At 42.6% G+C, this 23,912-nt stretch overlaps 1 protein-coding gene across 1 annotated transcript in view; it reads right to left on the bottom strand.

Moving 5' to 3' along the window:
* The window catches only part of LOC139563439 (neurexin-3a-like), a 650,445-nt gene that overhangs the window by 524,605 nt on the left and 101,928 nt on the right, over positions 1-23,912 (bottom strand). The window lies entirely within an intron of this gene.

Here is a 23,912-nt window from a genome sequence, read left to right as displayed (position 1 = left end):
AATTGAGTAAGAAAGAAAGAGGGGGAGGGAAGAGGGGGAGGGAGGGAGGGAGGGAGGGAGGGAGGGAGGGAGGGAGGGAAAAGAGTGCCGTCTGGAGCACTTATCTGTGAGATCATCTCCAATTAGCTCTCTGTCTGCAAAGTGGAGTGATGCTGGGGAGTGTGTGGGTTTAGCCATGGCCAGGCGGAATATATCAGAGCCAGCCAGCCAGCGCTAGCCGCTCCGCTCCCTCTCTGGCTCTGGGCTACAACATGTTCTCTGCATACTCAATAAGGCCCTGGTCGACTGGAAATGGCTTCCGTCTTTGATCGTCTGAATAAAGCGTCTACAGAGTCTTCAGGCCTCATTTCCTCAAAAGGAATCCATTCCAGAGTGAAAATGGCACTTGGCTGGAATGTGTGCCTCAGGCCCAGGTCCAGTGCTGATAGGACAGAATGAGCGGAGGGTAATTTGACCCATAGAATTACATACAGAATTTCTATGATTTGACATCACAATAGGTCAACTGTCAGGTGGAGCCTGGGTGAACATAAACATTTGCCATAAGATAATAAATTATATTCATCTGACATGCCTGTGTCAACAACACGTGTCAAATAGTGATTGAGCTTGGAGTTTTAAGACTATTCCAGTTCTAGTGTATTGGAAAAACTACATTCAAGTGCAGCTCAAAAATATTGGAAGAATATATATATATACAGTGGGGAGAACAAGTATTTGATACACTGCCGATTTTGCAGGTTTTCCTACTTACAAAGCATGTAGAGGTCTGTCATTTTTATCATAGGTACACTTCAACTGTGAGAGACGGAATCTAAAACAAAAATCCAGAAAATCACAGTGTATGATTTTTAAGTAATTAATTTGCATTTTATTGCATGACATAAGTATTTGATCACCTACCAACCAGTAAGAATTCCAGCTCTCACAGACCTGTTAGTTTTTCTTTAAGAAGTCCTCCTGTTCTCCACTCATTACCTGTATTAACTGCACCTGTTTGAACTCGTTACCTGTATAAAAGACACCTGTCCACACACTCAATCAAACAGACTCCAACCTCTCCACAATGGCCAAGACCAGAGAGCTGTGTAAGGACATCAGGGATAAAATTGTAGACCTGCACAAGGCTGGGATGGGCTACAGGACAATAGGCAAGCAGCTTGGTGAGAAGGCAATAACTGTTGGCGCAGATATTAGAAAATGGAAGAAGTTCAAGATGACGGTCAATCACCCTTGGTCTGGGGCTCCATGCAAGATCTCACCTCGTGGGGCATCAATGATCATGAGGAAGGTGAGGGATCAGCCCAGAACTACACGGCAGGACCTGGTCAATGACCTGAAGAGAGCTGGGACCACAGTCTCAAAGAAAACCATTAGTAACACACTACGCCGTCATGGATTAAAATCCTGCAGAGCACGCATGGTCCCCCTGCTCAAGCCAGCGCATTTCCAGGCCCGTCTGAAGCTTGTCAATGACCATCTGGATGATCCAGAGGAGGAATGGAAGAAGGTCATGTGGTCTGATGAGACAAAAATAGAGCTTTTTGGTCTAAACTCCACTCGCCGTGTTTGGAGGAAGAAGAAGGATGAGTACAACCCCAAGAACACCATCCCAACCGTGAAGCATGGAGGTGGAAACATCATTCTTTGGGGATGCTTTTCTGCAACGGGGACAGGACTACTGCACCGTATTGAGGGGAGGATGGATGGGGCCATGTATCGCGAGATCTTGGCCAACAACCACTTTCCCTCAGTAAGAGCATTGAAGATGGGTCGTGGCTGGGTCTTCCAGCATGTCAACGACCTGAAACACACAGCCAGAGCAACTAAGGATTGGCTTCGTAAGAAGCATCTCAAGGTCCTGGAGTGGCCTAGCCAGTCTCCAGACCTGAACCCAATAGAAAATCTTTGGAGGGAGCTAAAAGTCCGTATTGCCCAGCGACAGCCCCGAAACCTGAAGGATCTGGAGAAGGTCTGTATGGAGGAGTGGGCCAAAATCAATGCTGCAGTGTGTGCAAACCTGGTCAAGAACTACAGGAAACGTATGATCTCTGTAATTGCAAACAAAGGTTTCTGTACCAAATATTCAGTTCTGCTTTTCTGATGTATCAAATACTTATGTCATGCAATAAAATGCAAATTAATTACTTAAAAATCATACAATGTGATTTTCTGGATTTTTGTTTTAGATTCCGTCTCTCACAGTTGAAGTGTACCTATGATAAAAATTACAGACCTCTACATGCTTTGTAAGTAGGAAAACCTGCAAAATTGACAGTGTATCAAATACTTGTTCTCCCCACTGTATATAAACTCAGCAAAAAAAGAAATGTCCTCTCACTGTCAACTGCATTTTTTCCCCAGCAAACTTAACATGTGTAAATATTTGTATGAACATAACAAGATTCAACAACTGAGACATAAACTGAACAAGTTCCATAGACATGTGACTAACAGAAATGGAATAATGTGTCCCTGAACAAAGGGAGGGTCAAAATCAATAGTTACAGTCAGTATCTGGTGTGGACACCAGCTGCATTAAGTACTGCAGTGCATCTCCTCCTCATGGACTGCACCACATTTGCCAATTCTTGCTGTGAGACCCAACCCTTCCAGCATGGCCCCTGGAGGGGAATGGCCCTAGCCCTCACCCTCCGATCCAACAGGTCCCAGACGTGCTCAATGGGATTGAGATCCGGGCTCTTCGCTGACCATGGCAGAACACTGACATACCTGTCTTTCAGGAAATCACACACAGAACGAGCAGTATGGCTGGTGGTATTGTCATGCTGGAAGGTCATGTCAGGATGAGCCTGCAGGAAGGCAACCACATGAGGGAGGAGGATGTCTTCCCTGTAACGCACAGTATTAAGTTTGCCTGCAATGACAACTCAGTCTGATGATGCTGTGACACACTGCCCCAGACCATGACGGACCCTCCACCTCCAAATCGATCCCGCTCCAGAGTACAGGACTCGGTGTAACGCTCATTCCTTCAACGTTAAACGCAAATCCGACCATCACCCCTGGTGAGAAAAAACCTCAACTCATCAGTGAAGAGCACTTTTTGCCAGTCCTGTCTGGTCCAGCAATGGTGGGTTTCTGCCCATAGGCGACGTTGTTGCCAGTGATGTCTGGTGAGGACCTGCCTTACAACAGGCCTACAAGCCCTCAGTCCAGCCTCTCTCAGCCTATTGCGGACAGTCTGAGCACTGTTGGAGGGATTGTGCGTTCCTGGTGTAACTCGGGCAGTTGTTGTTGCCATCCTGTACCTCGTCCCGCAGGTATGATGTCCGCATGTACTGATCCTGTGCAGGTGTTGTCACACGTGGTCTGCCACTAGGAGGACGATCAGCTGTCCGTCCTGTCTAATTGTATCGCTGTCTTAGGCGTCTCACAGTACAGACAGGGTCATTTAAAATGGGACATGTATTTTCTTGCTGAGTATATATATATATATATATATATAGACATCAAAACTATTAAATAACACATATTGAATCATGGGGTAAACAAAAAAGTTTAACGAATAAAAATAACGTTTATATTTGGGATTCTTCAACGTAGCCACCCTTTGCCTTGATGACAGCTTTGCACACACTTGGCATTCTCTCAACCAGCTTCATGTGGTAGTCAACTGGAATGCATTTCAATTAACAGGTGTGCCTTGTTAAGAGTTAATATGTGGAATTTCTTTCCTTCTTAATGCATTTGAGCCAATCAGATGTGTTGTGACAAGGTAGGGGTGGTATACAGAAGATAGCCCTATTTGGTAAAAGACCAAGTCCATATTATGGCAAGAACAACTCAAATAAGCAAAGAGAAATGACAGTCCATCATTACTTTAAGACATGAAGTCAATACAGAACTTTTAAAGTTTCTTCAAAAACCATAAATCGATGATGTTGCTTCAATATATCCACAAAATATTCCTACCTCATGATGCATCTATTTTGTGATGTGAACCAGTCCCTTCTGCAGCAAGGCACAACATGATGCTGCCACCCCTGTGCTTCACGGTTGGGATGGTGTTCTTCGGTTTGCAAGCTTCCCACTTTTTCCTCCAAACATAACGATGGTCATTATGGCCAAACAGTTCTATTTTTGTTTCATCAGACCAGAGGACATTTCTCCAAAAAGTACGATCTTTGTCCCCATGTGCAGTTGCAAACCGTAGTCTGGCTTTTTTATGGCGGTTTTGGACCAGTGGCTTCTTCCTTGCTGAGCAGCCTTTCAGGTTATGTCAACATAGGACTCGTTTTACTGTGAATATAGATACTTTTGTACCTGTTTCCTACAGCATCTTCACAAGGTCCTTTGCTGTTGTTCTGGGATTGATTTGCACTTTTCGCACCAAAGTACGTTCATCTCTAGGAGACAGAACGCATCTCCTTCCTGAGCGGTATGACGGCTGCGTGGTCCCATGGTGTTTATACTTGCGTACTATTGTTTGTACAGATGAATGTGGTACCTTCAGGCATTTGGAAATTTCTCAAAAAAATGAACCAGACTTGTGGAGGTCTACAACTGTTTTTCTGAGGTCTTGGCTGATTTCTTTTGATTTTCCCATGATGTCAAGCAAAGAGGCACTGAGTTTGAAGGTAGGCCTTGAAATACATCCACAGGTACACCTCCAACTGACTCAAATGATGTCAATTAGCCTATCAGAAGCTTCTAAAGCCATTACATAATTTTCAGTGATTTTCCAAGATGTTTAAAGGCACAGTCAACTTAGTGTATGTAAACTTCTGACCCACTGGAATTGTGATACAGTGAATTATAGGTGAAATAATCTGTCTGTAAACAATTGTTGGAAAAATGTCTTGTAACGCACAAAGTAGATGTCCTAACCAACTTGCAAAAACTATAATTTGTAAACTTCCGACATCTACTATATATATACTTCCAATATACTTGAGCTGCACTTGAATGTAGTTTTTCCAGTACAATAAAATTGGAATAGTTAAATCACTATTTGACATGTGTTTTTGACCCAGGCAGGTCAGATTAATGTAATTTATTATCTTATTGCAAATGTTTAGGTTCACCCAGGCTCCACCTGACAGTTGACCTATTGTGATGTCAAATCATAGAAATTCTGTATGTAATTCTATGGGTCAAATTACCCTCCGCTCATTCTGTCCTATCAGCACTGGACCTGGGCTTGAGGCACACATTCTAGCCAAGTGCCATTTTCACTCTGGAATGGATTACTTTTGAGGAAATGAGGCCTGAAGACTCTGTAGCCGCTTTATTCAGAGGATCAAAGACGGAAGCCATTTCCAGAGAAAACCAGGACATGTTTTAGCATTACTCCAGTTGTTAAACAGCAGCAAACTATTTCACTATTTACAGTACATGACCTCACAGAGTAAATAGACCATTGTGTTGGACATGGCACTTTGGCACACAGCCTTGGCACCAAATAATAAACAACATGCAACATTAAATCCTCTAGGCTAAATCCATTATCTTGTGATGGAGAAAGAGCACGCTAGAGTACTGAGAAGAAAAGCCTACCAGCGACACAACAGTTTTCACCTGCATTTAGATAAATAGACTCCCATGAAGACACTTAACTTCTTGCAACTATAGGGGGTGCTGTTCCGCATTAGCATATTTGGGTCTCCAAATTAAACTGCCTCGTGCTAAATTCTTGATCGTACAATATGCATATTATTGTTATTATTGGATAGAAAACAGTCTATAGTTTCTATAGGAGTTGAAATTTTGTCTCTGAGTGGTACAGAACAATTTTTACAGCACTTTTCATGACAGGGTTCAGATTTCAGAAATTTTTACCTCTGATCTGGGGTCTGTTTATAAGGCCACAGTGAATGCTATGAAGAAACCGACACTGCCTACGTCTTCCTCTGGGTGTCTGTACGTCATCACGTTTTCAATGAAATCGATGGGACGTTCACAGCCATTATAAATGACCAAAATGTACAGAGACCGCCCTTTCTCAACGTGCGCCTCAAGCGTGAAGGCCATCGGACCTGTCTCGTTCCAAATCGTTTTCTAACCAGCTATATTTCTCCGGTCATGTTTTCAGTCGTTATAGTTGTTAAAAACATCAGAATGTAGTTAATTTTAACCGTTTTATAGCAATTTATATCCGTTTAGTGCGATTCTGAGGAATTTATTTGTCGTGCACTTTCTAGCTTTGGGAACGTTTCGCGGTCTCGGTCGTTGTTAGTGGACATTTCGAAGGACAGAGGACATCTATCGACCAAAAGACGTTTATAACATAGAAAGGATACATTGCCCAAGAATATGATGGAAGATCAGCTCAAAGTAAGCAATATTTAATATGATAAACCGTGTTTCTGTCGAAATATTTTAAACGCATACATCGCCATTTTGTTTGGTGTAGCTTCACTTGGCCAACCCTGTATTGAAAAGTAAGGATAATTTTAAAAATGTAAATCAGCGGTTGCATTAAGAACTAATTTGTCTTTCGATTCCTGTCAACCCTGTATTTTTTAGTCAAGTATATGATTAGCTTTTAATTAAACTAGATCACTCTGATAGATGACGTCAGACATATTGAGGCTTGATTTCCTAGTATTTTTATTGTGTAACCACGGTTTTGTATGGCTAAATATGCACCTTTTCGAACAAACTGTATATGTATGTTGTAAAATGATGTTACAGGAGTGTCATCGGAAGAATTCTGAGAAGGTTAGTGAAAAAATTAATATCTTTTGGCGGTGATTACGTTATAGCGCTCTTTGGCTGGAATCGATGCTCTGGTAACGTTTTCACATGTAGTATGCTAACTTATCGATTTATTGTGTTTTCGCTGTAAAACGCTTAGAAAATCTGAAATATTGTCTGGAATCACAAGATCTGGGTCTTTCCATTGCTATGCTTTGTCTATTCTTATGAAATGTTTTATGATGAGTAAATTGGTCATACACGTTGCTCTATCTAGTAATTCTAGTCGATTTGCGATGGTCGGTGCAATTGTAAACTGTGATTTCTACCTGAAATATGCACTTTTTTCTAACAAAAACTATCCTATACCATGAATATGTTATCAGACTGTCATCTGAAGAGGTTTTTTCTTGGTTAGTGGATATCAATATCTTAGTTGAGCCGAATTGGTGATAGCACCTGAAGGAGTAAGAAACTGATGGAGTTAGAATAGTGGTGTATTTTGCTAACGTGTTTAGCTAATAGATTTACATATTTTGTCTTCCCTGTAAAACATTTTAAAAATCTGAAATGGTGGCTTTATTCACAAGATCTGTATCTTTCATCTGGTGTCTTGGACTTGTGATTTAATGATATTTAGATGCTACTATCTACTTCTGAAGCTATGCTATCTATGCTAATCAGTGTGTGGGGGGTGGGGGGTGATCCCGGATCCGGGGTTGAGGTTCTAGAAAGGTTAAGTTAGCGCCAGTTTGTTGAAAGCTATTATATCAATGGTCCACCTAACTAAGCAAATCACAAGCTGTTTATCCAAACAGACACGACCCACAATGCAGAAACAAAAATTCCCCTCCCGCCAGACATCTTATCTCTGGGTCGGAAGGGCAACCTGACATCAAAGACACCCCTGCACCTCCTAATAACGCCTCCCCTCATAGGCTCCTGTGATCAAATATTAATTAAGGCAAGTTGTCACGCCCTGATCTGTTTCACCTGTCTTTGTGATCGTCTCCACCCCCCTCCAGGTGTCACCCAGCTTCCCCTTTAACCAATGTGTATTTATACCTGTGTTTTCTGTCTGTCTGTTGCCAGTTAGTCTTGTTTGTTCAAGCCTACCAGTGGTTTGTGTCTCAACGCCTGCTTTTTCCAGTTTCTCTTTTCTCGTCCTCCTGGTTTTTGACCCTTGCCTGTCCTGACCCTGTACCAGCCCGCCTGACCTCTCTGCCTGACAATGAGCCTGCCTGCCATCCTGTACCTTGGCCTCTACTCTGGATTATCGACCACTGCCATTTGCCTGCCCCGTTACAATAAACATTGCTATTTCACACAGTCTGCACTTGGGTCTTACCTTGGTATCTGACACAAGTGTTGTTTTAACTAAAGACCCGGCCAGGCCAGCGAGTCGCACCAGATGTTAGAGCTCATCCATTACCTCCACGCTCCTCAATACTTAATGAGCACGGCAGAGCAAGGGAACCCACCCTGAGCTAAGCGACTGTCTTCACAACTGAGTGGGGGGGGAAAACAGGTAGAGAGGAGAGACAGCTTGGGAAACGCCCACTGAGGGAGATACAGTCTGGGGTTTTGTAGAGGGAGGGAGGTGAGATACAGTCTGGGGTTATGTAGAGGGAGGTGAGATACAGTCTGGGGTTATGTAGAGGGAGGTGAGATACAGTCTGGGGTTATGTAGAGGGAGGGAGGTGAGATACAGTCTGGGGTTATGTAGAGGGAGGGAGGTGAGATACAGTCTGGGGTTTTGTAGAGGGAGGTGAGATATAGTCTGGGGTTATGTAGAGGGAGGTGAGATACAGTCTGTGGTTATGTAGAGGGAGGTGAGATACAGTCTGGGGTTATGTAGAGGGAGGGAGGTGAGATACAGTCTGGGGTTATGTAGAGGGAGGTGAGATACAGTCTGGGGTTATGTAGAGGGAGGGAGGTGAGATACAGTCTGGGGTTATGTAGAGGGAGGGAGGTGAGATACAGTCTGGGGTTATGTATAGGGAGGTGAGATACAGTCTGGGGTTATGTAGAGGGAGGTGAGATACATCCTGGGGTTATGTAGAGGGAGGGAGGTGAGATACAGTCTGGGGTTATGTAGAGGGAGGGAGGTGAGATACAGTCTGACACCTCCTCATCTCACCTCCTCATCTCACCTCCTCATCCCACCTCCTCATCTCACCTCCTCATCCCACCTCCTCATCCCACCTCCTCATCTCACCTCCTCATCCCACCTCCTCATCCCACCTCCTCATCCCACCTCCTCATCTCACCTCCTCATCCCACCTCCTCATCTCACCTCCTCATCTCACCTCCTCATCTCACCTCCTCATCCCACCTTCTCATCCCACCTCCTCATCTCAACTCCTCATCTCACCTTCTCATCTCACCTTCTCATCTCACCTCCTCATCTCACCTCCTCATCTCACCTCCTCATCTCACCTCCTCATCCCATCTCCCTCTATCTCTGCAAATTAAAGAGGTAGGCATGAAACTATCAACTATCCAAAACTATATTTGGATCAATATTGTCATTTGACGTTTCAGTTGACACCAAATCAACAAACAAATGAATATACAGTTAGTGAGATAGAGAGACTAATTAAAAAAGATTCGGAGATAGCGCAGGGTCAGCAGGCTAAACAGGAAGGACGACTCCTGTTAGAGTACAACACACCAACGACAAAATGTACCAAAGAGACAGAGATCTGCTAGAGGTCCCCTTGGGTTTTATAACTATAGCGATTGTGCTGAAACATGGAATCTTAATAAATAGGCCTAGAATATCGTTATGAGTCAAATCTGGATGGAGTGGAGGAACTGTTATGGTGCAGTAACGATTTTAACGGTCTCCATAAGCCATTCCTTGATAACTCTACGGGTGATGAATGAGACTGGATTAGCCCTGGCAGGAGTTATCCGTAAAAGTGTCAGAGGCGAAGAAATGCCAGAAACGAGTTATGGGTCCACTAAATCGTGGCCATTTTGAGTGCAGAGAACTGAACTGCACCGGGGTGGCAATTCTTCTCAAAACGCCTCCTTTAAAAATGTCTCTATTTGAAAATGTGTCCTTTAATAATATCTCCTTTAAAAATGTGTCCTTTTAAAAGGTCTTCTTTAAAAATGTCTCCTTTTAAAATGACTCCTTTAAAAATGTTTCCTTTAAAAATGTCTCCTTCAAAAAAGTTTCCTTTAAAAATGTCTCCTTTAAAAATGTTTCCTTTAAAAATGTCTCCTTCAAAAAAGTTTCCTTTAAAAATGTCTCCTTTTAAAATGTCTCCTTTTAACATGTCTTCTTTAAAAATGCCTCCTTTTGAAAATGTCTGGGTTCTAGTGGGTTCTACTGACATAATAAATTGGGTTCTAATGGGTTCTACTGACAGACTAAATTATGTTCTAGTGGGTTCTACTGACGGACTAAATGTAGTTCAAGTGGGTTCTACTGACAGAATAAATGGTGTTCTAATGGGTTCTACTGACAGACTAAATTGTGTTCTAGTGGGTTCTACTGACAGACTAAATGCTGTTCAAGTGGGTTCTACTGACAGAATAAATTGTGTTCTAATGGGTTCTACTGACAGACTAAATTGTGTTCTAGTAGGTTTTACTGACAGAGTAAATTGGGTTCCAGTGGGGTCTATTCTGACAGACTAAATTGGGTTCTAGTGGGGTTTACTGACATAATAAATTGGATTCTAGTGAGGTTTACTGACAGACTACATTTGATTCTAGGGTGGTCTACTAAATCACCCTCTCTCCCTGGCCTTGAGTTCTCTTCCAGCAACATAGAATAAGATATATACAGGAGAGTACAGAGTGATACCTGATTCATAGTTACTGCTGAAGCCTAAGAGTTATAATCTCTCTCTCTCTCTCTCTCTCTCTCTCTCTCTCTCTCTCTCTCTCTCTCTCTCTCTCTCTCTCTCTCTCTCTCTCTCTCTCTCTCTCTCTCTCTCTCTCTCTCTCTCTCTCTCTCTCTCTCTCTCTCTCTCTCTCTCTCTCTCTCTCTCTCTCTCTCTCTCTCTCTCTCTCTCTCTCTCTCTCTCTCTCTCTCTCTCTCTCTCTCTCTCTCTCTCTCTCTCTCTCTCTCAATGTATCCATGCATTAGCATAATTGACAGACACAGACACACACACAGACTCACACAGTGCCTTCAGAAAGTATTCATACCCGTTGACTTATTTCACATTTTTCTGTTTTACAACCTGAATTCTAAATGTTTTAAATATATGTATTTTTTGTGTGATTTTTTCTCTCAGATTTATTGAAAATGAAATACAGAAATATCTCATTAACTCATTATCTCATTAGTAAGTATTCCCACCCCTGAGTTAAAACGTTGTAGAAGCAGTGATTACAGCTGCGAGTCTTCTTCATGGGTAAGTCTGTAAGATCTTTTCACAACATTCTTTTCACTACATTTGCCCATTATTCTTTTCAAAATTGGTTGTTGATCATTGCCAGACAGGTCTTGCCATAGATTTCCAAGTAGATTTAAGTAAAAACTGCCATTCACGGAACATTCACTGTCTTCTAGGTAAGCAACTCCAGTGTAGATTTGGCCTTGTGTTTTAGGTTATTGTCCTGCTTAAAGGTGTATTCATCTCCCAGTGTCTTTTGGAAAGCAGACTGAAGCAGGTTTTCATCTAGGATTTTGCCTGTGCTTAGCTCCATTCCATTACATTTTTATGCTTAACAATTACAAGCATACCCATAACATGATGCAGCCACCACTATGCTTGAAAGTAAGGAGAGTGGTATTCAGTAATGTGTTTTATTGGATTTGCCCCAAACATAACGCTTTGTATTCAGGACAAAAAGGTAATTGCTCTGACACATTGTCTGCAGTATTACCTGCCTTGTTGCAAACAGGATGCATGGTCTACTTATTGTCACTCTGTCAATTAGGTTAGTATTGTGGAGAAACTACAATGTTGTTGATCCATCCTCAGTTTTCTCCAATCACTGCCATTAAACTCTGTAACTGTTTTAAAGTCACCATTGGCATCATGGTGAAATCTCTGAGCGGTTTCTTTCCTCTCCGGCAACTGAGTTAGGATGGACGCCTGTATCTTTGTAGTGACTGGGTCTATTGATACTCCATCCAAAGTGTAATTAATAACTTCACCATGCTCAAAGGGATATTCAATGTCTGCTTTTTTTTACCCATCTACCAATAGGTGCCCTTCTTTGTGAGGCATTGGAAAACCTCCCTGGTCTTTATGGTTAATCTGTATTTGAAATGCACTGCTCGACTGAGGGAGGTTTCAGATAAATGTATGTGTGGGGTACAGAGATGAGGTAGTCAATCAACAATCATGTTAAACACTATTATTGTGACTTGTTATGCACATTTTTACTCCTGGACTTATTTAACAAAGGGGTTTAACACAACATAACAAAATGAAGATAAAGTCAAGGGGTGTGAATACTTTCTGAATGCAAAGTAGGTTATACAATATCTTTACATCCACAGCCCACCCGTTCTAAAAGCATTTTACTGTTCCCTACGAGTATTTTATTTATAGAGGTAGGTCAGGGAAGGTGAGGGCGGTAAATCAGAGTGTGTGTGACACACAGAGACATCAGTGTGTGTGTGTGTATGTGTGTGTGTGTGCTCAAGTTTCAAGTATTAACGTCACAAGCACAAGCGCAGTGAAATGCCTTTCTTGCTCCAACCCCAACAATACCATACTATATACCGGGTCAGTTAATACCATACTATATACAGGGTCAGTTAATACCATACTATATACAGGGTCAGTTAATACCATACTATATACAGGGTCAGTTAATACCATACTATATACAGGGTGAGTTAATACCATACTATATACAGGGTCAGCTAATACCATACTATATACAGGGTCAGTTAATACCACACTATATACAGGGTCAGTTAATACCATACTATATACAGGGTCAGTTAATACCATACTATATACAGGGTCAGTTAATACCATACTATATACAGGGTCAGTTAATACCATACTATATACAGGGTCAGTTAATACCATACTATATACAGGGTCAGTTAATATCATACTATATACAGGGTCAGTTAATACCATACTATATACAGGGTCAGTTAATACCATACTATATACAGGGTCAGTTAATACCATACTATATACAGGGTCAGTTAATTCAATACTATATACAGGGTCAGTTAATACCATACTATATACAGGGTCAGTTAATACCATACTATATACAGGGTCAGTTAATACCATACTATATACAGGGTCAGTCAATACCATACTATATACAGGGTCAGTTAATACCATACTATATACCGGGTCAGTTAATACCATACTATATACAGGGTCAGTTCAATACCATATTATATACAGGGTCAGTTAATACCATACTATATACAGGGTCAGTTAATACCATACTATATACAGGGTCAGTTAATACCATACTATATACAGGGTCAGTTAATACCATACTATATACAGGGTCAGCTAATACCATACTATATACAGGGTCAGTTAATACCACACTATATACAGGGTCAGTTAATACCATACTATATACAGGGTCAGTTAATACCATACTATATACAGGGTCAGTTAATACCATACTATATACAGGGTCAGTTAATACCATACTATATACAGGGTCAGTTAATACCATACTATATACAGGGTCAGTTAATATCATACTATATACAGGGTCAGTTAATACCATACTATATACAGGGTCAGTTAATACCATACTATATACAGGGTCAGTTAATACCATACTATATACAGGGTCAGTTAATTCAATACTATATACAGGGTCAGTTAATACCATACTATATACAGGGTCAGTTAATACCATACTATATACAGGGTCAGTTAATACCATACTATATACAGGGTCAGTTAATACCATACTATATACAGGGTCAGTGAATACCATACTATATACAGGGTCAGTCAATACCATACTATATACAGGGTCAGTTAATACCATACTATATACAGGGTCAGTTAATACCATACTATATACAGGGTCAGTTAATACCATACTATATACAGGGTCAGTTAATACCATACTATATACAGGGTCAGTTCAATACCATACTATATACAGGGTCAGTTCAATACCATACTATATACAGGGTCAGTTAATACCACACTATATACAGGGTCAGTTAATACCACACTATATACAGGGTCAGTTAATACCACACTATATACAGGGTCAGTTAATACCATACTATATACAGGGTCAGTTAATACCACACTATATACAGTGTCAGTTAATACCATACTATATACAGGGTCAGTTAATACAATACTATATACAGGGTCAGTTAATACCATACTATATACAGGGTCAGTTAATACCATACTATATACAGGGTCAGTTAATACCATACTATATACAGGGTCAGTTAATACCATACTATATACAGGGTCAGTTAATACCATACTATATACAGGGTCAGTTAATACCATAGTATATACAGGGTCAGTTAATACCATACAATATACAGGGTCAGTTAATACCATACTATATACAGGGTCAGTTAAAACACTACTATATACAGGGTCAGTTAATACCATACTATATACAGGGTCAGTTAATACCATACAATATACAGGGTCAGTTAATACCATACAATATACAGGGTCAGTTAATACCATACTATATACAGGGTCAGTTAATACCATACTATATACAGGGTCAGTTAATACCATACTATATACAGGGTCAGTTAATACCATACTATATTCAGGGTCAGTTAATACCATACTATATACAGGGTCAGTCAATACCATACTATATACAGGGTCAGTTAATACCATACTATATACAGGGTCAGTTAATACCATACTATATACAGGGTCAGTTCAATACCATACTATATACAGGGTCAGTTCAATACCATACTATATACAGGGTCAGTTAATACCACACTATATACAGGGTCAGTTAATACCACACTATATACAGGGTCAGTTAATACCATACTATATACAGGGTCAGTTAATACCATACTATATACAGGGTCAGTTAATACCATACTATATACAGGGTCAGTTAATACCACACTATATACAGTGTCAGTTAATACCACACTATATACAGGGTCAGTTAATACCACACTATATACAGGGTCAGTTAATACCACACTATATACAGGGTCAGTTAATACCACACTATATACAGGGTCAGTTAATACCACACTATATACAGGGTCAGTTAATACCACACTATATACAGGGTCAGTTAATACCATACTATATACAGGGTCAGTTAATACCATACTATATACAGGGTCAGTTCAATACCATACTATATACAGGGTCAGTTCAATACCATACTATATACAGGGTCAGTTAATACCACACTATATACAGGGTCAGTTAATACCACACTATATACAGGGTCAGTTAATACCATACTATATACAGGGTCAGTTAATACCATACTATATACAGGGTCAGTTAATACCATACTATATACAGGGTCAGTTAATACCACACTATATACAGGGTCAGTTAATACCACACTATATACAGGGTCAGTGAATACCACACTATATACAGGGTCAGTTAATACCACACTATATACAGGGTCAGTTAATACCACACTATATACAGGGTCAGTTAATACCACACTATATACAGGGTCAGTTAATTCCACACTATATACAGGGTCAGTTCAATACCATACTATATACAGGGTCAGTTAATACCATACTATATACAAGGTCAGTTCAATACCATACTATATACAGGGTCAGTTAATGCCATACTATATACAGTGTCAGTTAATACCATACTATATACAGGGTCAGTTAATACCATACTATATACAGGGTCAGTTAATACCATACTATATACAGGGTCAGTTAATACACTACTATATACAGGGTCAGTTAATACCATACTATATACAGGGTCAGTTAATACCATACTATATACAGGGTCAGTTAATACCAACCTATATACAGGGTCAGTTCAATACCGTATTATAGACAGGGTCAGTTCAATACAATACTACATACAAGGTCAGTCACAGGTAATGTACAGGTAGTCAAAGGTAATGTAGAGTATGTGAATGGAGAAATGTTATAAGAATCGAGTGAAGTGTGTATCAGAACAGTATAGTGGCATGGGAATCGTGAGATAATGTTGGCGCGCGCACACAAACCTAGTATTATATATTTATAAAATACAACACACATGAACACGCATGGACACACACACACACACCCCACACCCCACACATTTTGTCGATCGGAGGGGTGATCAACAGGGTGACCATCCATGGTTGACACACAGAGACAAGTAAGCCCAGGAAGGCATACCCACCCTTACATATTCAACAGAACAGGCCACTACAGTGCTCCTCTCTGTATCACTTGCTTCCTCTGCCTCACCTGACAAGGACACCTTACATAGAAACAGATTGCTTAGCAAAGGAGGAATTATTTATATTAGCTTGGTATTTTTAAATCAGAATAAAAGTGTTATTCACAGAACGCAGGGAATAAGTTACTAAACAAACAGGATAGAGCGGGAGAGAGCGATAGAGAGAGAGATAGAATAAGATAGAGTGAGGATTGAGTGAGAGAGAGAGGACAGAGAGAGAGGGAAGGGAACAGGGGAAGGAGTAGGGAAAGAGAGAGAGAGAAAGAGAGAGAGGGAAGGGAACAGGGGAAGGAGTAGGGAAAGAGAGAGAGAGAAAGAGAGAGAGGGAAGGGAACAGGGGAAGGAGTAGGGAAAGAGAGATTGAGAAAGATAGAGAGGGAAGGGAACAGGGGAAGGAATAGGGAAAGATAGAGAGAGAGAGAAAGAAAGAGAGAGAGAAAGAGAGTAAAGAGAATCTGATTGATATTTCACTCTTTAATCACGTGCGGAACGCTCTCGAATCCCTCCCTACCAGTTTTGTATCAAACCAGACCGTCGCCATGCTACCATAACACCCAGAAGTAATTTGGGAAAAGACCTACGAGGCGGGTCACACTCAACATGGAGGCTTTCTTTCTCCATTCCACATGTAACTCCGCCATGTCACTATGGTCCGCTTTGTTGCAGATATACAAGACAATCTGGGGAAGAGTTCAGCCTAGTTAAAACGAGTCAACAAACGACAAACGACGAGGACGTGGATTATCCGTTTACGTCCCTCTCGCTCAGTCCCTCCCTCTGAAAAGTGTTAATCCATTATGTGGAAGCTGCGGGCGACCGCCTTCCAACGGAAACTATTTCATACACAGCTAATTTACATTTTTGTCAGCTCTTTTTGATCTCTGGCATTAGCTGTATTTCATTAATTCTCTCATCTCTTCAATTACAGGTAGTGCTGAAGTGCACAGAGAGAGACAGAGAAAGAGAGAGAGGGAGACAGGGAGAGAGGGAAACAGAGAGAGAGAGAGAGAGACAAAGAGAGAGAGAGAAACAGAAAGAGAGAGGGAAACAGAGAGAGAGAGATAGAGGGGAGAGAGAGAGAGATAGAGGGGAGAGAGAGAGAGATAGAGGGGAGAGAGAGAGAGGAGAGAGAGAGGGGAGAGAGAGAGGGGAGAGAGAGAGAGGAGAGAGAGGGGAGAGAGAGAGAGAGAGAGAGAGAGAGAGAGAGAGAGAGAGAGAGAGAGAGAGAGAGAGAGAGAGAGAGAGAGAGAGAGAGAGAGAGATATTATAACTCTTAGGCTTCAGCAGTAACTATGAATCAGAGTTTATAGTTTAACTCTTTGACTACAGCAGTAACTATGAATCAACGAGTATCACCTTGTACTCTCCTGTATCTATCTTATTCTATTTGGCTGGAAGAAAACTCAAAGAGAGAGGGGGAGAAAGAGAGAGAGATTAGAGACACACATTTCCCTCAGATTACACAGGCCCACAAAATGTTGATAAACTCCCATATGTACTGGGTGAAATACCACAGTGTGCCATCACAGCAGCAAGATGTGTGACCTGTTGCCACAAGAAAAGGGCAACCAGTGAAGAACAAACACCATTGTAAATACAACCCATATTTATGTTTATTTATTTTCCCTTTTTTACTTTAACTATTTGCACATCGTTACAACACTGTATATATACATAATATGACATTTGAAATGTCTTTATTCTTTGGAACTTGTGTGAGTGTAATGTTTACTGTTCACTTTTATTGTTTATTTCACTTTTGTTTATCCATTTCACTTGCTTTGACAATGTAAACATGTGTTTCCCATGCCAATAAAGCCCTTTGAATTGAATATAATTGAGAGAGAGGGAGGGGGAGCGAGAGAGGTAGAGAGACAAAGAGAGACAGAGAGAGAAAGAGAGAAAGAAAGAAAGAATGAGAGGAAAGAAAGAAAGAAAGAAAGAAAGAAAGAAAGAAAGAAAGAAAGAAAGAAAGAAAGAAAGAAAGAAAGAAAGAGATGAGGATGACGCGTGGAAACTTGTATATAGTATGTATCCCGCTAAAGATTCTACAGTCAAGCTAACACTATTTTCTACTACATACCCAGTCTCTATTTGAGGCACAGCTCGTGATCTTGTTTTACAGTAATGCATAGCATGTCCTCACAGGTTAATAACATTGTATTCATAGATCTCAGCTTGAAAATTGTCTCAACAAAATTATCTAAACCTACAGTACATTCCGGAAAAAAAATAGAAGGTAAAATTGGCTATGTATACCGGAATGTTAAATAGCTCAGAACGAAAAATCTTTTTTACAAACACGACACACAAGTGCACACATGCTCACACACACACACACACACTGCACGCGCGTGCACACACACACATGTGAGATGTATTTTTGGGGGTGCAGATGCTCCTTTTGCTTGTGGGAGGAGATTATCCCACACAAAAGAGTGATTACATGGTTGAATGAGCAGGATATTTAAATATGATCACCTTTCATCAGAGCTCAGGTGCGAACAATCATGGTTAGATGTTGCTGCAATTACACCAACAACAAACTGAGGCAAAGAGCATATCTAGCCCGAGAAGCAGCCAATAAACTGCATTTGATGAAAGGGTTGTTGTCCTGAGTAGAAGTGTCCTCCTCTATATTTTGTAAATAAGCCAATACAGTATTTTGTGTTTGAAGACTAGCAGACTATTTGTGCCTATTTTCTAAATGCTACAACAGAATATTATAACAGGAAATATCTCTATCTTGTCTGTCTGTATGACTCTCATTCTCTCTGTCTCTATCATTTTTGCTGTCTCTCTCTGTCTCTCTGTCTCTCTCTTTAGTCTCTCTCTCTCTGCCTCTCGCGCTCCCCCTCCCCTCTCCTCCCTCTCTCTCTATTTCTCTCTTTCTCTCTGCCTCTCTCTCTCTCTCTGTCTCTCTCTCTCTTTTGCTCTCTCTCTCTTTCTCTTGCTCTCTCGGTCTGGTCTGGTCTGGTCTGGTCTGGTCTGTCTGTCTGTCTGTCTGTCTGTCTGTCTGTCTGTCTGTCTGTCTGTCTGTCTGTCTGTCTGTCTGTCTGTCTGTCTGTCTGTCTGTCTGTCTGTCTGTCTGTCTGTCTGTCTGTCTGTCTGTCTGTCTGTCTGTCTGTCTGTCTGTCTGTCTGTCTGTCTGTCTGTCTGTCTGTCTGTCTGTCTGTCTGTCTGTCTGTCTGTCTGTCTGTCTGTCTGTCTGTCTGTCTGTCTGTCTGTCTGTCTGTCTTTCTGTCTGTCTGTCTGTCTGTCTGTCTGTCTGTCTGTCTGTCTGTCTGTCTGTCTGTCTGTCTGTCTGTCTGTCTGTGTTTAAGGTTGTATTGTAACATCTCTGAGATGGTTATTTGAATCAGTTGTGTACTGCTAGGTCAAGGTGAGGTCCCCAGGACCAAGTTTGGGAAACCCTGCTTTAATGGGGAGAGGCAATGGCATGTAACCCCACCCCAAAAAGAGAGAGAGAGAAAAGGAAAAACACAATGCATCAAAGGGGAGAAAAAAGAGGGGGATATGCCTCTCCTCTCGTCTCCTCTCGTCTCCTCTCCTCCTTCTCATACGTTTCTCATACACAGCGAAAATAAATACATTTTAGCGGATGAAGGGAGGAGAAGATGAGATTAGAGAAGGGTTTCGAAACGAGGGAACGAGTTGATGAGAGCGAGCCAAGATGGAGCAGAGATAACAATCACTAATTTCAGTGCTCAGGCGGATTTCCATCTGTCACCAGGCTTGACCAATGGAGCGTCCCGATGTCAGAACCAAACGACTATGAGGAATGGAGTGAGGGAGGAAAGAGAGATGATGAAGGGAATATAGGGGGGAGGGGAGGAAGAGGGGGGAGCCCATATTCTCATTGGCTGGGGTGTGGGAATAATCAGTTGCCATTTTGACTCCATCTATGGAGTGTGCAGGTAGCAAAGAGAATAGCCACTGTCAGAGATATCATACATTCACTTGCAATTAATATAAAATAAAAATGTGTATTGTCACATACACCGGATAGGTGCAGTGAAATGTGTTGTTTTACAGGGTCAACCATAGTAGTTCGATAGGTGCTGTGAAATGTGTTGTTTTACAGGGTCAGCTATAGTAGTATGACACCCCTGGAGCAAATGAGGATTAAGTACCTTGCTCCAAGGTACATCGGCAGATTTTTCACCTTGTCGGCTCACGTATTCAAACTTGCAACCTTTCGGTTAGTGGGCCCAACGCACTAACCGCTAGGCTACCATATCAACTGAGAGAGACACATCAGGGTACAGAGGTGTCTCCACGGTGACTCCCTGCTTAAATAAAGGTCAAATAAATATAATCTTTCCATACATATTTATTTTTAAAATAAATAACAATATCCACAAAACTGAAATGAAATGCTGTTCGTTCTCTCACACTTCTGACTACCAACCAGGCCCTTTCCCCTGAGGCTGTTATAGATATTTCATCCAGAGGAGAGAGAGGGAGATGAGGAGGAGAGAGATCCAGGGAGGGAGGAGAGGAGGGGGGAATCTCTCCTGCGCCTGGTGCCTTCTGTCTGGGGTGGCGGTGCAGGCACAACTCCCTGAAGCATGACAGGCCTCGGGTCCCGGGAGACTTCTCATTTACTCTCCAACATAATACAGTGTTATTGGTGGTTATCTCTGCTGTCAGCACCTGTGTAGATACCTAATGAAGGGCCAGCCGATGCCTCCGCTCCCTCTGCTGTCAGCACCTGTGTAGATACCTAATGAAGGGCCAGCCGATGCCTCCGCTCCCTCTGCTGTCAGCACCTGTGTAGATACCTAATGAAGGGCCAGCCGATGCCTCCGCTCCCTCTGCTGTCAGCACCTGTGTAGATACCTAATGAAGGGCCAGCCGATGCCTCCGCTCCCTCTGCCGCTACACTACCGGTACAGCCGCAGCGGCACTGCAATTTCTCAGCTGAGCAGCCGCCCCCTTGGAGATGGGGGAAGGTAAAAACGGTTGGCTGCAGAAGGTGACAGAATAGTAGAAGAGGGGTGGAGGACGAGGAGGGGGAAATGGGTGGAAGGGAGGAGGAGAAGGGGGAACGGGTGGATTTAAAAATATATATATATTTAACCAGGCAAGTCAGTTAAGAATAAAATCTTATTTACAATGACGGCCTGGGAACAGTGGGTTAACTGCCTTGTTCAGGGGCAGAACGACAGATTTTTATCTTGTCAGCTCAGTGATTCGATCTAGCAACCTTTCAGTTACTGGCCAAATGCTCTAACCACTAGGCTACCTGCCACCCTGTGGAGGGGGAGAGGGGTGCAAGGGGTGGAGGGGGAGAGGGGTGCAAGGGGTGAAGGGGGAAAGGGGTGGAAGGGGTGAAGGGGGAAAGGGTGGAAGGGGAGAGGGGTGGAGGGGGTGGAGGGGATGGAGAGTGAAGGGGTGGAGGGGGAGATGGGTGTAAGGGGTGAAGGGGGAAAGGGTGGAAGGGGAGAGGGGTGAAGGGGGAGAGTGGTGGAGGGGGTGGAGGGGATGGAGAGTGAAGGGGTGGAGGGGGAGAGGGGTGTAAGGGGTGAAGGGGGAAAGGGTGGAAGGGGGAAAGGGTGGAAGGGAGGAGGGGAGGAGGGGGAGAGGGGTGGAAGGGGAGAGGGGTGGAGGGGTGGAGGGGGAGAGGGGTGGAGGGGGAGAGGGTGGAAGGGGAGAGGGGTGAAGGGGGAGAGTGGTGGAGGGGGTGGAGGGGGAGAGGGGTGTAAGGGGTGAAGGGGGAAAGGGTGGAAGGGGAAAGGGGTGAAGGGGGAGAGTGGTGGAGGGGGTGGAGGGGATGGATAGTGAAGGGGTGGAGGGGGAGAGGGGTGTAGGGGTGAAGGGGGAAGGGGGAAAGAGTCGAGGGGGTGAGGGGTGGAGGGTTGAAGAGGTGAGGGGGAGCGGGGTGGAGGGGGGAAGGGGTAAGGGGGAAGGATTTGAGGGGAAATGGGTGAAGGGAGATATATACCAAAGTATGTGGGCACATCAAATGAGTGGATTCAGCTATTTCAGCCACAGCCGTTGCTGACAGGTGTATAAAATTGAGCACACAGCCATGCAATCTCCATAGAAAAAACGATGGCAGTAGAATGGCCTTACTGAAGAGCTCAGTGACTTTCAACGTGGCACCATCATAGGATGTCACCTTTCCAACAAGTCAGTTGGTCAAATTTCTGCTCTTCTAGAGCTTCCCCGGTCAACTGTAAGTGCTGTTATTGTGAAGTGGAAACGTCTGGGAGCAAAAACGGCTCAGCCGCAAAGTGGTAGGACATACCATACAAGCTCACAGAACGGGACCGCTGAGCGCTGTTAGCACGTAAATATCATCTGTCCTCGGATGCAACACTCACTACAGAGTTCCAAACTGCCTCTGGAAGCAACGTCAACACAAGAACTGTTTGTCGGGAGCTTCATGAAATGGGTTTCCATGGCCGAGCCTAAGATCAACATGCACAATGCCAAGCGTCGGCTGGAGTGGTGTAAAGCTCGCAAGCCGAAGAACACCATTCCAAATGTGAAGCACGGGGGTGGCAGCATCATGTTGTGGGGGTGCTTTGCTGCATGAGGGACTGGTGCACTTCACAAAATAGATGGCATCATGAAGACGGAAAAGTATATGGATATATTGAAGACATCAGTCAGGATGTTAAAGCTTGGTCTCAAATGGGTCTTCCAAATGGACAATGACCCCAAGCATAATTCCAAAGTTGTGGCAAAATGATTAAAGGACAACAAAGTCAAGGTATTGGAGTGGCCATCACAAAGCCCTCACCTCAATCCCATAGAAATTTTGTGGGCAGAACTGAAAAAGTGTGTGCGAGCAAGGAGGTCTACAAACCGGACTCAGTTACACCAGCTCTGTCAGGAGGAATGGGCCAAAATTCACCCAACTTCATGTGGGAAGCTTGTGGAAAGCTACCCGAAACGTTTGACCCAAGTTAAACAATTGAAAAGCAATGCTACCAAATACTAATTGAGTGTATGTAAACTTCTGACCCACTGGGAATGTGACGAAAGAAATATAAGCTGAAATAAATCATTATCTCTACCATTATTCTCACATTACACATTCTTAAAATAAAGTGGTGATCCTAACTGACCTAAGACAGGGAATATTTACTAGGATTAAATGTCAGGAATTGTGAAAAATGGAGTTTAAATGTATTTGGCTAAGGTGTATGTAAACTTCTGACTTCGACTGGACAGTTTAAGATTTGAGAGAAAATGTAGGATTGAAATGGATACGAGATTTTAAAAGGGGAAGTGTGAAGGAAAATTATTTTGTTGCTGATCTTCAGAAATGGACTTGACAATATCTGCAGCATCAGCAGGCTAGATTCAAGGACATGTCATTTAGGTTTAACAGGCTTTTACATTCAGCCTGGTAAGAGGATAGTCCTGTTACAGGGGTTGTGCATGGGGTGCCTATGTGCCTGATGTGGGTTTAATGGAGACAATATGCCAATAAAGAGCCTTGAATTAGTATTTCATAGAGAGTACTTACAAATACTTTCCTCAAAATGAACCATACAGACTTGTATATATTTTGACTTTAATAAGAAAAAGCACAAACATTACAACTTGAAAATAGCTGAATAATATTACTTTACTCAACAACAGAGTACAACAAAGAGGCCTTACATCCGGCTCTGGACAATACCCTCTGGATCCTGAACTTCCTGACAGGCAGACCACAGCGTGTGAGGATTAGCAACAACACCTCCTCCACACTGACTCTTAACTCAGGAGTCCCCCAGGTGTGTGTCCTCAGCCCTCTGGATCCTGAACTTCCTGACAGGCAAAACCACAGCGTGTGAGGATTAGCAACAACACCTCCTCCACACTGACTCTTAACTCAGGAGTCCCCCAGGTGTGTGTCCTCAGCCCTCTGCTGTACTCTCT

This window comes from Salvelinus alpinus, chromosome 34 (genome assembly GCF_045679555.1).
Source record: "Salvelinus alpinus chromosome 34, SLU_Salpinus.1, whole genome shotgun sequence".
In the NCBI taxonomy this organism is placed as follows: domain Eukaryota; kingdom Metazoa; phylum Chordata; class Actinopteri; order Salmoniformes; family Salmonidae; genus Salvelinus; species Salvelinus alpinus.
This window is presented reverse-complemented; position numbering and strand designations above follow the sequence as displayed.